We start from the raw sequence: 13,597 nt of genomic DNA on the forward strand, positions 1-13,597 counted from the left end.
GTGACAATTATGGCGTATGAAGAAGTAACACTAGACTCCAAAGTGAATTGAGAAGTGATAGTGACGACGAGCGTAGCTTATCAGCAACACCATGAAATGAATTAACAAATATTCATAATAGTAATTTGGTAATGGTGCTTAGGGAAATGGAACAGACAGTAAATAACGGTGTAGACAGTGAAACAATTACTGAATAGGGAAGTATTGTCGATCTATCGGTCGGCAACAGCTCGCCCCAGGAATCCGAAACTACAGGACACAATCTTGCAAATACTGTAGATTCAGGTTTTGCGCCATTACCCGTTTCTCAATCAAGTCAAGACACTTTTTCTGCTTTTCAAAATACTGAGTTACATAACATCGAATCTAAATGTCAAAAAGTCTGTAATGACATAAAAACACAAATTTGTGAGCATTTTCAACCTATTTTTTCGCGTCATGAAAATGCTTTACAGAATCACGAAGTGGCCATAAAAGAACTGCAAACTATTGTTCATGAAAATAACGACACCTTGCAAGCTAAAACTGACTCAGTTGCATCTACCGATTCGGTTACGCAACTTGCAAAAACTCATGAAAACTTAAAGGGCACAGCAAATACGCTTTCGAAACAAATGGACACTCTGGAACTTGGTTCAGAAAGACACACGGAGGAAATCAGTTCATTATCAGAGAAAGTAGTCGAACTTTCGGATCAGCTAAATAATTTATCTGTGAAGGTAGATGGTAATCTGAATGACACAAGACCGGTAGTCTTTACTGACACAGAAGAGTACGAACAAATTAGGAAATTCAAACAAAATCAGAATCAAATTAATACGCAACACAAAAGAGAAATTCGGGAAGTACAAGATCAGTTGGCACAAGTAATACAAGAATTACATATTTCAGAGGACACTCGCACTCCAATATGGGAAGAGGGATTCAGAAATAAGGAAAAGTCACAAAGCAACAGCACAGGGTATTTTGAAAATTTTTAAAGAAATTGGCAAGGTGCACCGAATTTTGGGATGGAACCCCCGACACGACGTAACAATGAGCGATATGTGACTCGCTGACACGATGACTTTGACTATAAGCTGTTTATTACTACACGTAAATTCAAAACATTTAAGAATTCTGGCAACGACATTCGTCCACAACCATGGTTTCATCAATTCTCTCATTGTTTTCCTCCCAACTGGTCATTAGAGCACAGGTTAGAATTTATGTGTGGCTACTTGGAAAATGAACCTGCTGTAAGAATGCGTTCGATCATTCGCGATTGTCACAGTGAGGGAGTATTTTATCATGCCTTCCTCTCAGCATATTGGTCTCAAGCTACACAAGACTGAGTAAAACATAGCATCATAATGATGAAGCATTTTGAACAGTCTGAATTTACAGGTCCGGTAAAATATTTTGAAGTCATGTTGCACAAAAATCAGTACCTGTCAAACCCATACAGCCCCTCAGAACTCATCCGCATTTGCTTAATCAAATTACTTGAACATTTGAGACATATTATTTTGGCAAGACGTTGCAAAGACGATGTCGAAGTTTTTCAGGGACTTTTACAACAATTGGAAATTGACACTGACAAACACAGGACGCGAAATCAGGAAAACAACAATTACAGGTCACATCCGTCACAATTCCATGATGACAGAAACAATAACTGGACACGACAAGGCTATTCCTACAACGCAAATCGTGGCCAAAACAGACACCACCCATATGACAACCATTGGCAGACTAATAATAATTACAGAGAGAGATAGCATTTCCATAGTAATGAATATGACAGAGACATTCAGAGAAACAGACAATATGGGAACCAAAATAATTATTATCAAGGGAGACAGAATAACTTCAGACGCAATGGTCCACTGCGCAGTTACGATTCTGGGAGAAATTCTCCACCACCTGACGAACAAGAAAGAAACTACAGAAACTACCGACATGACAACAGATGATATAATCATAACAGACGACCCGAATTTCATCAAAACTGGCGGGATTCAAATAGGGCAGGGCCCTCTCAGCAAGGTGAATGTCTAGAAACTAGATATCCAAACCTCAGTAACGATGCGCGACAACAAAGAGATAATAGACAAAGAGATAATAGAGACTGACACCGCAGGCAGCCACGTGCGCCGGCTGGCCCTGAGATAAATAACATAGAAGCTAACCTTGAATAAAATTGCAGTATTCTTTACCGATGTATACCATATGATAATTGTGTTGAAGTTGAAACTCTACGTACTAGGAAGAGTAAAGGATTGCACCACTTTTCACATGTAAAACCATTTATTGAGAGATAATTTGCTTTCTGAATTAGTCGTTGCTATAAAATTTCTGCTTCACATTACTAGTACGCTTTGTCACCCTTAGAAACTGTTTACATGCAACAATGTTTTGAAGTTAACTATCCAGGCATGAACCTAGGGAACTAATTTAGACAGTAATTACGACTGCATTGTTATAGTGAACAGACGACACAGTGTTATTGTGTATACATCTTGCTTGTTAGTTGCACGATTACATAATGACTATAAGCCTTACATGCTTAGAACATATACTGCTAATGAGACTTTAATGCGACATTTTGGTTTAATTGAAAAGACATTTTTTATTTAAAGTACTTTCTGAGAGATTACAGATGACTTAGTATTTGGTTTGTTTGACAGCTACATGATTATATCACGACGCTATTAATGAGTGACACAATTTATATTATTGCTTTTGCGCTCTATCTGTTTTATATCTGCACAGTTTTTCTGTATTCCTCTGGAAAGTAAAATATGTTTTAGTGTAAATTTTGTGGTATAGCTGCAATGAGACAGCCTTTTCTATAGCACAACAATACGTTACAGTGCAGTACTTTCTTGTTCACAGTAATGTACGTAATAACTACAATATCTATACACATAGCACTTTACTTTTGTTTATTATGAGGCAAGTACATTGACTTCAACAGAACTTTGCTTATGGACGATGATAATTACAATACTTGGCACATTTTTACCGTTAAGTAAAAGAATCGTACTTTAAGTGTTATGAAATGTGTGTACATGCATGAATGTATCACAAAACTGCTATTCATGGGATTTCGTTTCTAAACATTTCTGCTTTAATTTTTCGACCTGTGAAAGTATATTTGTATCAAACTGTCACTGTAGCGGAAACTGATGTCGTAAATATTTCAGTAAGGAAGGTAGCTGACCTTGATGTAATGCGCTGTGGGGTCCCACCTGTCCGACAGTTGCCTGAAAAAAAAAAGGCATTAGTGTGTGCCTTTCAGAGGCACAGGTGGAGAAAAAAGAGGTCATTAACCTCGCTATTGACATTTCTTTGTAGAATGCATTGCAAATACGACACGCTCATACTTGAAAACATATGATTACTTTCTGATATTTACTGAAATTCCTAATGAAATGATGAGAAATATTTTATGTCTATACACCTGATTATAACTGTCTGTCTGGTTGAGAAATTTTTTACTGCCTTATGAAATGCCATATAGCTAGTGAATGGCGTTTCATGCCTTTCTTTATGTATATATTTGCTCGTTTTGTTTCATATCTAGTTTCTAGCTGCACTGCAGCATTGGTTAAAATAAAATTTAATAGCTGCACTAATGGAAATGTTTTCTGTCTACATATGCATTAAATAATAAATTTATGATCTACTTTCTTAAAAAAGGGAGCACAAATAGACATTTCCTTTCACAGGAATAGCATACATAATTTTTTCAACGATTTGGTAACTTGTTTGGTAGAGTAAGTTATTGTGATGCATCACTCTAGTGTTAAGATGTGGCATAGATATTAAGGTGTAAATAGACATTTCCTTTATCTGTATTACTATCTTTACTGTAATATTTTTTCTTTACCGTAATATTTTTTCTGCTTGAGCTTTGTCATGTTTGGATATAAGTTACTGCATTTGCTGCTGCTATTTATCATGCATTGTCCTACTGAATTTTACGTTGTATTAAGACAGTTTTACTACTGACTTATTTTTCTTGTTGCTGCATATCGCCTTATATTAGTTGTAGTGTTGCATTTGCTTTGCTAATTTAGATATACTGCTGCTTGCTTTGCCAATTAGCATTTTTTTTAGTCGCTGCTGTTTGTGTTAATTGTTTTGAGCTTCTGCATTGTTTTGTTCTCTAGTATATATATCTGAGCTCATCAGATTTAAGTTAGCTTAAGAGGGGGTACGCTATATAAGAGAATGACTTGTGATGAATTGGAAGAAATGCATTGAGAAGCTATAAAAAAAGTTTTCGCCAAAAAGTAGTGTACAATGAAGAATAATTATTTTGAAAGAGGATATGAATAAAAAGTAGGGTTTAGGGACAACAGGTTTAGGTAGGATTTTCTTGGAAACAAATGATGAAGTAAGATAATGGGAAATAAATAATGAGGTAAGAAATATGTGCACATATAAATACAGAAAGCATGCTTAGATAGGATATTTTTGATGGAATAAATGTTGCATTAAGAGGAAAGATCTGTGGAATGCAGTTTTGGGTTGGAATTCAGTACCAAATCTTATACTGAAAACAAACCCTGTTCTTTTCTTTTGTGTTATTCCGCTATGTGCTTGTGTACCCTTGTGTATTTGTGTTCTTCCTGTCTTTATGTGTTTATCTGATGAGAGTTATGTTGTAGAAATTTTCTGATACTAAGCTACATTCTCTGTGATGAGAAATACTGATATCCTCAAATATAATTTGCCTTAATAATATGTTATTTACTTTGTAAATATGTTTAGACATTATTTATTCTGTTCTGTTTTCATGCTCATGTGTGAAGTTAATGTTTCGAAAGCTATTCTCATTATTTTATTTATTCTCTTATGTCATAATTCATGTATCACTGATATATATGTTTATTTCTATTCTTTTGTAAAACCTGTATTACTTCAAATGTTATCTGTATTATTATGTTCTTTAATGATGTTTTCTGTACCGTTATAACTGTATTCTCATGTTATAAAATTGTATAGACACCAGTTCTTCAAATGAAGTATATAGTAGGGTTACTGCACACGTTTCTGTTGGTCATACTATATGAACAATATGTTAGAAGTTAAAAAAAGGGACTGTTAGTGCTCACACGTGTGTTGATAATTCAGCAAGGGTCTGGTTAACAGCACAGCTGGTTACAAGGACATTTCAAAAAAAAATTTTTGAGTGCACAAGTGGTGGTTCATGGACTTGCTATATTGTCTTAATCATAGCTAACACTTGGTTTAAGAATCATGAAAGAAGGTTGTATACATGGAAGAACCCTGGAGATGCTAAAAGGTATCAGATAGATTATATAATGGTAAGACAGAGATTTAGGAACCAGGTTTTAAATTGTAAGACATTTCCAGGGGCAGATATGAACTCTGGCCACAATCTATTGGTTATGAACTGTAGATTAAAACTGAAGAAACTGCAAAAAGGTGGGAATTTAAGGAGATGGGACCTGGATAAACTGAAAGAAACAGAGGTTGTACAGAGTTTCTGGGAGAGCATAAGGGAACAATTAACAGGAATGGGGGAACGAAATACAGTAGAAGAAGAATGGGTAACTTTGAGGGATGAAATAGTGAAGGCAGCAGAGGATCAAATAGGTAAAAAGATGAGGTCTAGTAGAAACCCTTGGGTAACACAAGAATTATTGAATTTAATTGATGAAAGAAGAAAATATAAAAATGCAGTAAATGAAGCAGGCAAAAAGGAATACAAATGTCTCAAAAATGATATCGACAGGAAGTGCAAAATGGCTAAGCAGGGTTGGTTAGAGGACAAATGTAAGGATGTAGAGGCTTATCTCAGTAGGGGTAAGATAGATACTGCATACAGGAAAATTAAAGAGACCTTTGGAGAAAGGAGAACCACTTGCATGAATATCAAGAGCTCAGATGGAAACCCACTTCTAAGCAAACAAGGGAAAGCAGAAAGGTGGAAGGAGTATATAGAGGGTTTATACAAGGGTGATGTACTTGAGGACAATATTATGGAAATGCAAAAGGATGTAGGTGAAGATGAAATGGGAGACATGATACTGTGTGAAGAGTTTGACAGAGCACTGAAAGACCTGATTCGAAACAAGGCCCCGGGAGTAGACAACATTCCATTAGTACTATTGACAGCCTTGGGAGAGCCAGTCTGACAAAACTCTACCATCTGGTGAGCAAGATGTATGAGACAGGCGAAATACCCTCAGACTTCAAGAAGAATATAATAATTCCAATCCCAAGGAAAGCAGGTGTTGACAGATGTGAAAATTATCAACTATCAGTTTAATAACTCACAGCTGCAAAATACTAACGCGAATTCTTTACAGACGAATGGAAAAACTGATAGAAGCCGACCTCGGGGAAGATCAGTTTGGATTCCGTAGAAATGTTGGAACACGTGAGGCAATAGTGACCCTACTACTTAGAAGAAAGATTAAGGAAAGGCAAACCTACATTTCTAGCATTTCTACACTTAGAGAAAGCTTTTGACAATGTTGATTGGAATACTCCACTTCAAATTCTAAAGGTGGCAGGGTAAAATACAGGGAGCGAAAGGCTATTTACAATTTGTACAGAAAGCAGATGTCAGTTGTTAGAGTCGAGGGACATGGAAGGGAAGCAGTGGTTGGGAAGGGAGTGAGACAGGGTTGTAGTCTATCCCCGATGTTATTCAATCTGTGTATTGAGCAAGCAATAAAGGAAACAAAAAAAAAGTTCGGAGTAGGTATTAAAATCCATGGAGAAGAAATAAAAACTTTGAGGTTCGCCGATGACATTGTAATTTTGTCAGAGACAGCAAAGGACTTAGAAGAGCAGTTGAACGGAATGGACAGTGTCTTGAAAGGAGGGTATAAGATGAACATCAACAAAAGCAAAACGAGGATAACGGAATGTAGTCGAATTAAGTCGGGTGATGCTGAGGGAATTAGATTAGGAAATGAGACACTTAAAGTAGTAAAGGAGTTTTGCTATTTGGGCAGCAAAATAACTGATGATGGTCGAAGTAGAGAGGATATAAAATGTAGACTGGCAATGGCAAGGAAAGCGTTTCTGAAGAAGAGAAATTTGTTAACATCGAGTATTGATTTAAGTGTTAGGAAGTCGTTTCTGAAAGTATTTGTATGGAGTGTAGCCATGTATGGAAGTGAAACGTAGACGATAAATTATTTGGACAAGAAGAGAATAGAAGCTTTCGAAATGTGGTGCTACAGAAGAATGTTGAAGATTAGATGGGTAGATCCCATGCCTAATGAGGAGGTACTGAATAGAATTGGTGAGGAGTTGACAAGAAGAAGGGAACGGCTGGTAGGACATGTTCTGAGGCATCAGGGTGTAACGCCGGAAATGCATAACCTCCTATTTCCATCTATTGCCCTGCAAATTTTTTTCCTTATTTTGTTACCTGAAGATATAACAGTTCTGTGTCTTGGTATATTGTAATTGTTTTACTATTTGTATATATATGCATTTATGTCGATGTATAATATGTTTGTTTTGTGAATACTATTTGTATTTACACGCTGGTTCTGGCCTAGGGAAAACTATGCTATCGAACGAATACATCGATAGGTCGTATGGAGAACCAAAGTGTTTAGGATCTTTGGTAGTGTGAACTCGGCCGCGTGGAGCGCGGGCAGAGAGAGGCTGGCTGGAGGAGGGCAATGGAGCAGGTGTGTTGTGTGATGCTCCCGCGAGTTGCCGCGCTTTCGGGGTTTGGCAGCATGTAATTGCGCTCGACTTGCTATGTTAGTTTCTGACATGGTGTCGCGGACGGGAAGCGTTAGCTGGCACACATCAAGAGCCCGTTTCGGCTGGAGACCGTGTCGAGAAGAAGGCGCGCCAACATCCAGCTTCTGCAACAGCGACGGCCGACAATGAGTGACTGTCGCCACCTCCTCGATCGACGACTTCAAACCTTCAATCAACCAACAAGGAAGACTGGTAGCACGTAAAGTTTTAGAACTGTATGGCAGACCTCAGCTTTTCAAACTGTTAAATTTTTCTCACTAAATTACAGCAACATAGCATGAACCTATGTTGCTCATTGTCCCAATTGCATTACCAAGCACGGTCCCTTCCTTTTCCGGAATGAACCCGAGTGTCGTTGAAATTCAAACGCCAGCATTAAAGTAATACCATTCGATTTCAGTGCATTAATTTCAAAGTTCAGTTAAGGTATTCATAGCTGGCTACAATATTTAGATTACATAAGCACAAATTAAGAGTGCGAGTTTTGTTACCGTATTTTAGCTTACCTGTGACTGCAGCTCAGCTTGGTACATACTAAATTTTACTGTTGTTAATTGTTCAGAATCATTTAATTCAAGTTCAAAATTAAATCTCTTATTTCTAAATTGCGTAGATTCAAGTAGCTTTTGAAATGATTGTTGAGGTATCCCAAGACTAACCGTATTTTACTGAATTTCGATGTGCTTCAAAAACAAAGCTCACTATTAATTTTAGTCACTAAATTAACATTCAATTTTCTGGTTTTATTAATTCTTTTGCTACATGAAGTCAGAGTGTAGCGAAATTTATTACTTCTGACAAACTTTCAGTTTTCACACTACACGTATCAACTTTCAGTTGCCACACTTCTAGTGCTAATTATATGTGTAATAACCTTTCTTTTTCAGTTACTATAGTAATTGTCCATAGGACTGGCGACCGTAATTTCCCCCAAATCTCAAATATCTAATTACCGCTAGTTAATTGTTAACGTAACGGCCGCACATTTACTTTCTTTATTAACTTTACCCCTTTTCAAGATTAATTTCCACCAGTTTCATTTGCATTTTTCCTTTCATTTAGATGTAACCCTTTCCTCCCTCTTTACCAACAGATAAACTTCGGTGACGATTGCTTTTCCCAAATTCCTATTAGGTACACGCGGTTTAATTTTTCACTGTCATTAAGGTCGATAAGTGAGGGGGAGGTTACACGTGGCGACCTGGTGACAGGACCGTCTTCAGATTTGAGGTTGTTCTGGACACGAATTTTGTATTACGAGACAGGGAAACCTTTGGCCGCGCCGGTGAGGGGCCGACCGGGCGTGGAGAAATTTTGTCGGCCCAATAACAATAGAAAACCGAGGTGTCGTCGTTATGAAAATTCCGTATGGAATAATCAACGGCGGGAGAGTGTGCCAGTGTTAGGAGAAAGGAGTGCGCCCACAAGTAGTAGATCAGCTGTAGACACGGCAGCAGAAAATACATTCACTGCCAGTGAGAACAATTTAAGCAGTGTTCCGGAAATCGATTATAAAGTGGCAGCTGTAACACCCACAGCGGAACTGGAGATTGAGTTTAAGAATGATTGGCAATTGTTGAGAGAAGATCAGATGTCGGATAACACGTCCGTCATCGAGCGAGGGGATGCAGAGAGGGATGAGGTCTGGTTAAGGCAGTTCGGTCGCTTATACGACGAACTAAGAGATTATGGGGGCCTGTGCGGGATAAGTGTTTATAGGGAGCGTGGGCAGGATTTGCCGCTTCTCGTCCCGCAGGAAGATAGTGTTTGTGAAGTGATAGAAAGTTCTGTCCCTAACCGGCAGACTTTACCAGAAATAGTTGATGTTAATTGGGAGCACGAGCAAGATTCGTCGTGTTTCGTCCCGCAGGAGTTAGATGTTGAAGTAGTAACGGGAAGTTCTGGCCCTAACCGGCAGACCTTACCGAAAGTTATAGTGGTAGAAGTAGCCGACCCATCCGACGCAAAACTCCAGTTTCAACATTGCGAGAGTATTAAGGAAAAAGATTACGAAAATTTTAGTGATAGCCGGACACGATTGATAGAAAAGCATGTAGATTACAGCGTGTATGAGGTTAGAGCTGACATACGGTCAGACGGTAGCAGTGTGGGTTGCGCAGATCCAGAGGAAGTAATTGCAGATACTACTGGGCACATTCCTCCAGATAGATTGGCGGATGAGATCAATCTGGCCAAAGAGGAATCAAGGAAGATGACAATTAGTGAATTGATAGCAAAGCAACACTCACTAGTTGACGAGTTACAGGAAAAGGTTTCGGTATTGGAGGCGAAGCTACAGACTAAGCCTCAGGACAAACGTGTTGAAATTAACACTGTATGTGAACAGAGGCTGAAAAAGCCGCCAGATAAGCCGGATTTAGGATCAAAGCCGGATGGTTTTTTTCTGGAATGACCTGGATATAGACGAGGATTTGCTGTGGGAAAAGAAAGAAACAGTCGAGGACAAGTGTAGACAGATAGTAGTGTCTGTTAATACGCACGACCTACAACTAAACGTGTTGATTGACACCGGTGCAGAATTGAGTGCTGTATCTGGGAAAATGTTTGAGTTACTGAAAGACCGACCTGGCATCGTAGTTATGCCAGTAACAGGAGTGAAAATTATCGGTGCTACTGGGAAGACCAGTAAACCGGTCACAAAACAGATTTTTGTCAACTTCGAGATATGTGGTGCATGATTTGAACAAGAGTTTGTCGTCGTGCCAGACTTAACTACGGAAGTAATTATCGGGTAAGATTGGCTATTAAAGTACCGTGCAGCGATTAATTGCGAAAGCAAAACCTTGACATGTACGTCCAAAGATAAAACAATAGTAGTTAGTTTTGACGAGGCAGGAGATGGTGTGCATAGGCAATACCAGCCTATACACATTGTTAACTGGCCGGATGCCATTGACGTAGGTATGAATTTGAACTACTGTAACGTGAGGAATCTCGGCATTGACAATAGTGTAGAAAGTGACTTGGAAAGTATTGTAGACGGTGTGTCAAACGTAACACACGAACAAGGACGAGGCCTCTATGAAGTAATAATGAGGAATAAGAGTGTGTTTTCAGACAAACCGGGACTTGTGGAAGAGATAATCTAATCCCTTCCACGGATTGACATTAGTATTGGTGTGAAAAAGGATCGTTTGCTAGAAATAATGAAGCTATGAGCCGATGCTCGCATACGTCGTCGTGACGCTAAAGCGCGTTTTGCTAAGTTTGCAATCGGAGACTTAGTACTTGTAAAAGCTCATGGGGAATCGAGCGAGATAGACAATGAAATCTCTAAATTTAAGTTTGTTTATAATGGACCATATAAAGTCATTGGTATACCTCACACAAATACTTATTGCTTAGAGTATCCAAGCTCTGGAAAACTATTAGGTATACGGAACATTGTAGACTTGAAATTGTACCAACCTAGGATTGGTAATACCACAGAATGGGTAATTTGTACAGTATGTAAATATAGAGTGTAATATTAACGATGTGCCATGTTGCGATGCTTTTGCCTGACCTAGAGGTCGTTAAAGAAGTTGTAATTAATAAGTAATTAATTTTGACTAAATGATTTAAGAGTAACTCATTATTAATCAATTGAAAAATCCAAGCTGATAGTTTAAGTTTTCAGCTGAGTCACAGTAGATTAAGGAATGTAAATATGATTTTGTAACTAGCTGTAAGATTTCATGAATATGTTTTCTACTAGTCATTGCCGACGTACTTAGACGCTGTTTTAAGTTTCAGGCTGGTACATGCGTGTGATGATGGACAGTGTTGAGTTATCCACTGTGATGGTATTAATGGACTCCTAGAGATTACTCGGGAGTGAGTTTTTCCGAAAGATTTCAGTGAAACGGACGTTCTGGAAATGCCGTTTCACAGGCGAGTGAGATCAAGCGTGCCGCACAGGCGGGCGCAACAATACTGGCGAGGCGGAGCCGCTGTCGGCTCTTGTGCCGCTGTCGGCATTCTCTGTACTTGCGGGTACGGAAGGCGGAGTTGTTTTTCTTCCCGGACAGCTGATGTGAAAGAATTCTGCTGTCAATATTTATGTTTTTGTCGATCTGCTGTATATTACTTTCTTGTTTAGCGTTAAGTGGACTCTCATGACGGGAATATTAATTATGAAAAGGTTATATAAAAATGTGTATTCTATGTCATTAATTATTAATTTGCGTATTTTGATATAACTGTTTTTTATGACCATGTACTTTGGTTAATTTTGTAAATAGTATTCCATTTCTTGATACTGTTAGGAATTTTGTTGATTTTGGAATAGTCGCGCGTCCGCCGGCCGTCGTAATTTAATATATTATTATTGTTATTATTATTATTTTGATTGTTGCCGACTTACGTGGTGGGCCTTAATAAAAATGATATTTCATTTAATTTTGATTTTACGATTAAATGCTTTCCTGAAGTTCTCCTTTTTAACAATATTAATCTCAAATTATTTGTTACATTAATGAATGTTAGACTCGCTTAATCTTAAAACATGAGCATATAAGCTGAACAATGTAATAAACTTTTCATATTAATATCCTCGGCTAGTCAGCTCACTTTAAAGCAAAAGATCTTTAGTTATTAATTACAATTGCGGCCTACACACGCGCGAGAGTATTTTTCTTACCTCCGTTAATCATTGCCACGTAGTCGGAGTCCTGGCTCTGGCTGTCGGCTATGGTACTGAAAATTAGAATCTCAAAGCTACGTATTTCTGCAACTTCGTGCGGCTGTGGAGAAAAATTAATATTATGTTAATAGCGGGCGAGTATTTCGCTTCCGCTAATTTTTCGTAAGTTAATATCGCCACGTAATGGCGGCGTTGGCTGCATCGGCCGCTGCGATTGTTGAACGTAAATTACTTGAATGCAGGTTAATTCAAGGAACGCGGACATGAAATCGGGATCACCTCTTACAAATTAAAAGTGCACAATAATATTAAATCAGTATATTATATGCTTAACTCATACAAATATGCCTACATTTGCCAGCACTCGCAAGATGTCCGTCTGTGCATCATCAAGACAAGTGAAGAAGTGAAGACGACTAAAAAATTAAGAAAAGTGCGTATCTTGTCGTCTCTTTAGGTCACTTTGTTATATTTCTTTGCATTGCATTTCTTTGCATTTATCGACAGAGAAATTATTGTTTTACAGCTACATGATAAATATGTATTATTCAATTTTTTAATGTCTCTTCTTTATAAATACTGTTTTTAAAGTCTTTTCGTAATATAGCACTGGGGACGCTATATTGCCCCCCGAAATGTTTACGTCATAAAAAATGTTCGTGTTTTTTGACATAAATATTTCCTCTTTCATGTCCACAGTGTCCACACGCAGATTTTTCTTTCACAGTCTACATACGTCACATCGTATATTTAAACCGTTGTAATTACTGAGGTGTGTTGCACACAAAGTGTAATACATATGAAGTTATCTACATAACTATATAATATACAATTGGTTACGTATACAGTCATGTACAAAAGGACATAGAATACAATTAGTTTCATTTTGGCTGCTTCTTTTTAGGGTTGCAACTTTTGCAGTGTTCAAAGGTATACAATCACGAGTTAGTCCGTTAACTTGAAGTCCCAGGGGTGTCAACTGTTCGCTCCCCATTTGGCGCGGCCGTAGGGAAACCCTGGGGAAAACATCGGCGGAGCGACAGACTAACTGCTTTGGTTACTTTCACTTAATTGTTTGTGGCATGTCATTGGAGTACAGGATGTGCATATATTACAAATATTTTTTTGTTGCACTATGCAAGGAAATGAGGTCATTATAATAATTGATTGCGGTGTCGTTGATGATCTACGCCGCGACGTTTA

Source organism: Schistocerca nitens, chromosome 6, assembly GCF_023898315.1.
Source record: "Schistocerca nitens isolate TAMUIC-IGC-003100 chromosome 6, iqSchNite1.1, whole genome shotgun sequence".
Classification (NCBI taxonomy): domain Eukaryota; kingdom Metazoa; phylum Arthropoda; class Insecta; order Orthoptera; family Acrididae; genus Schistocerca; species Schistocerca nitens.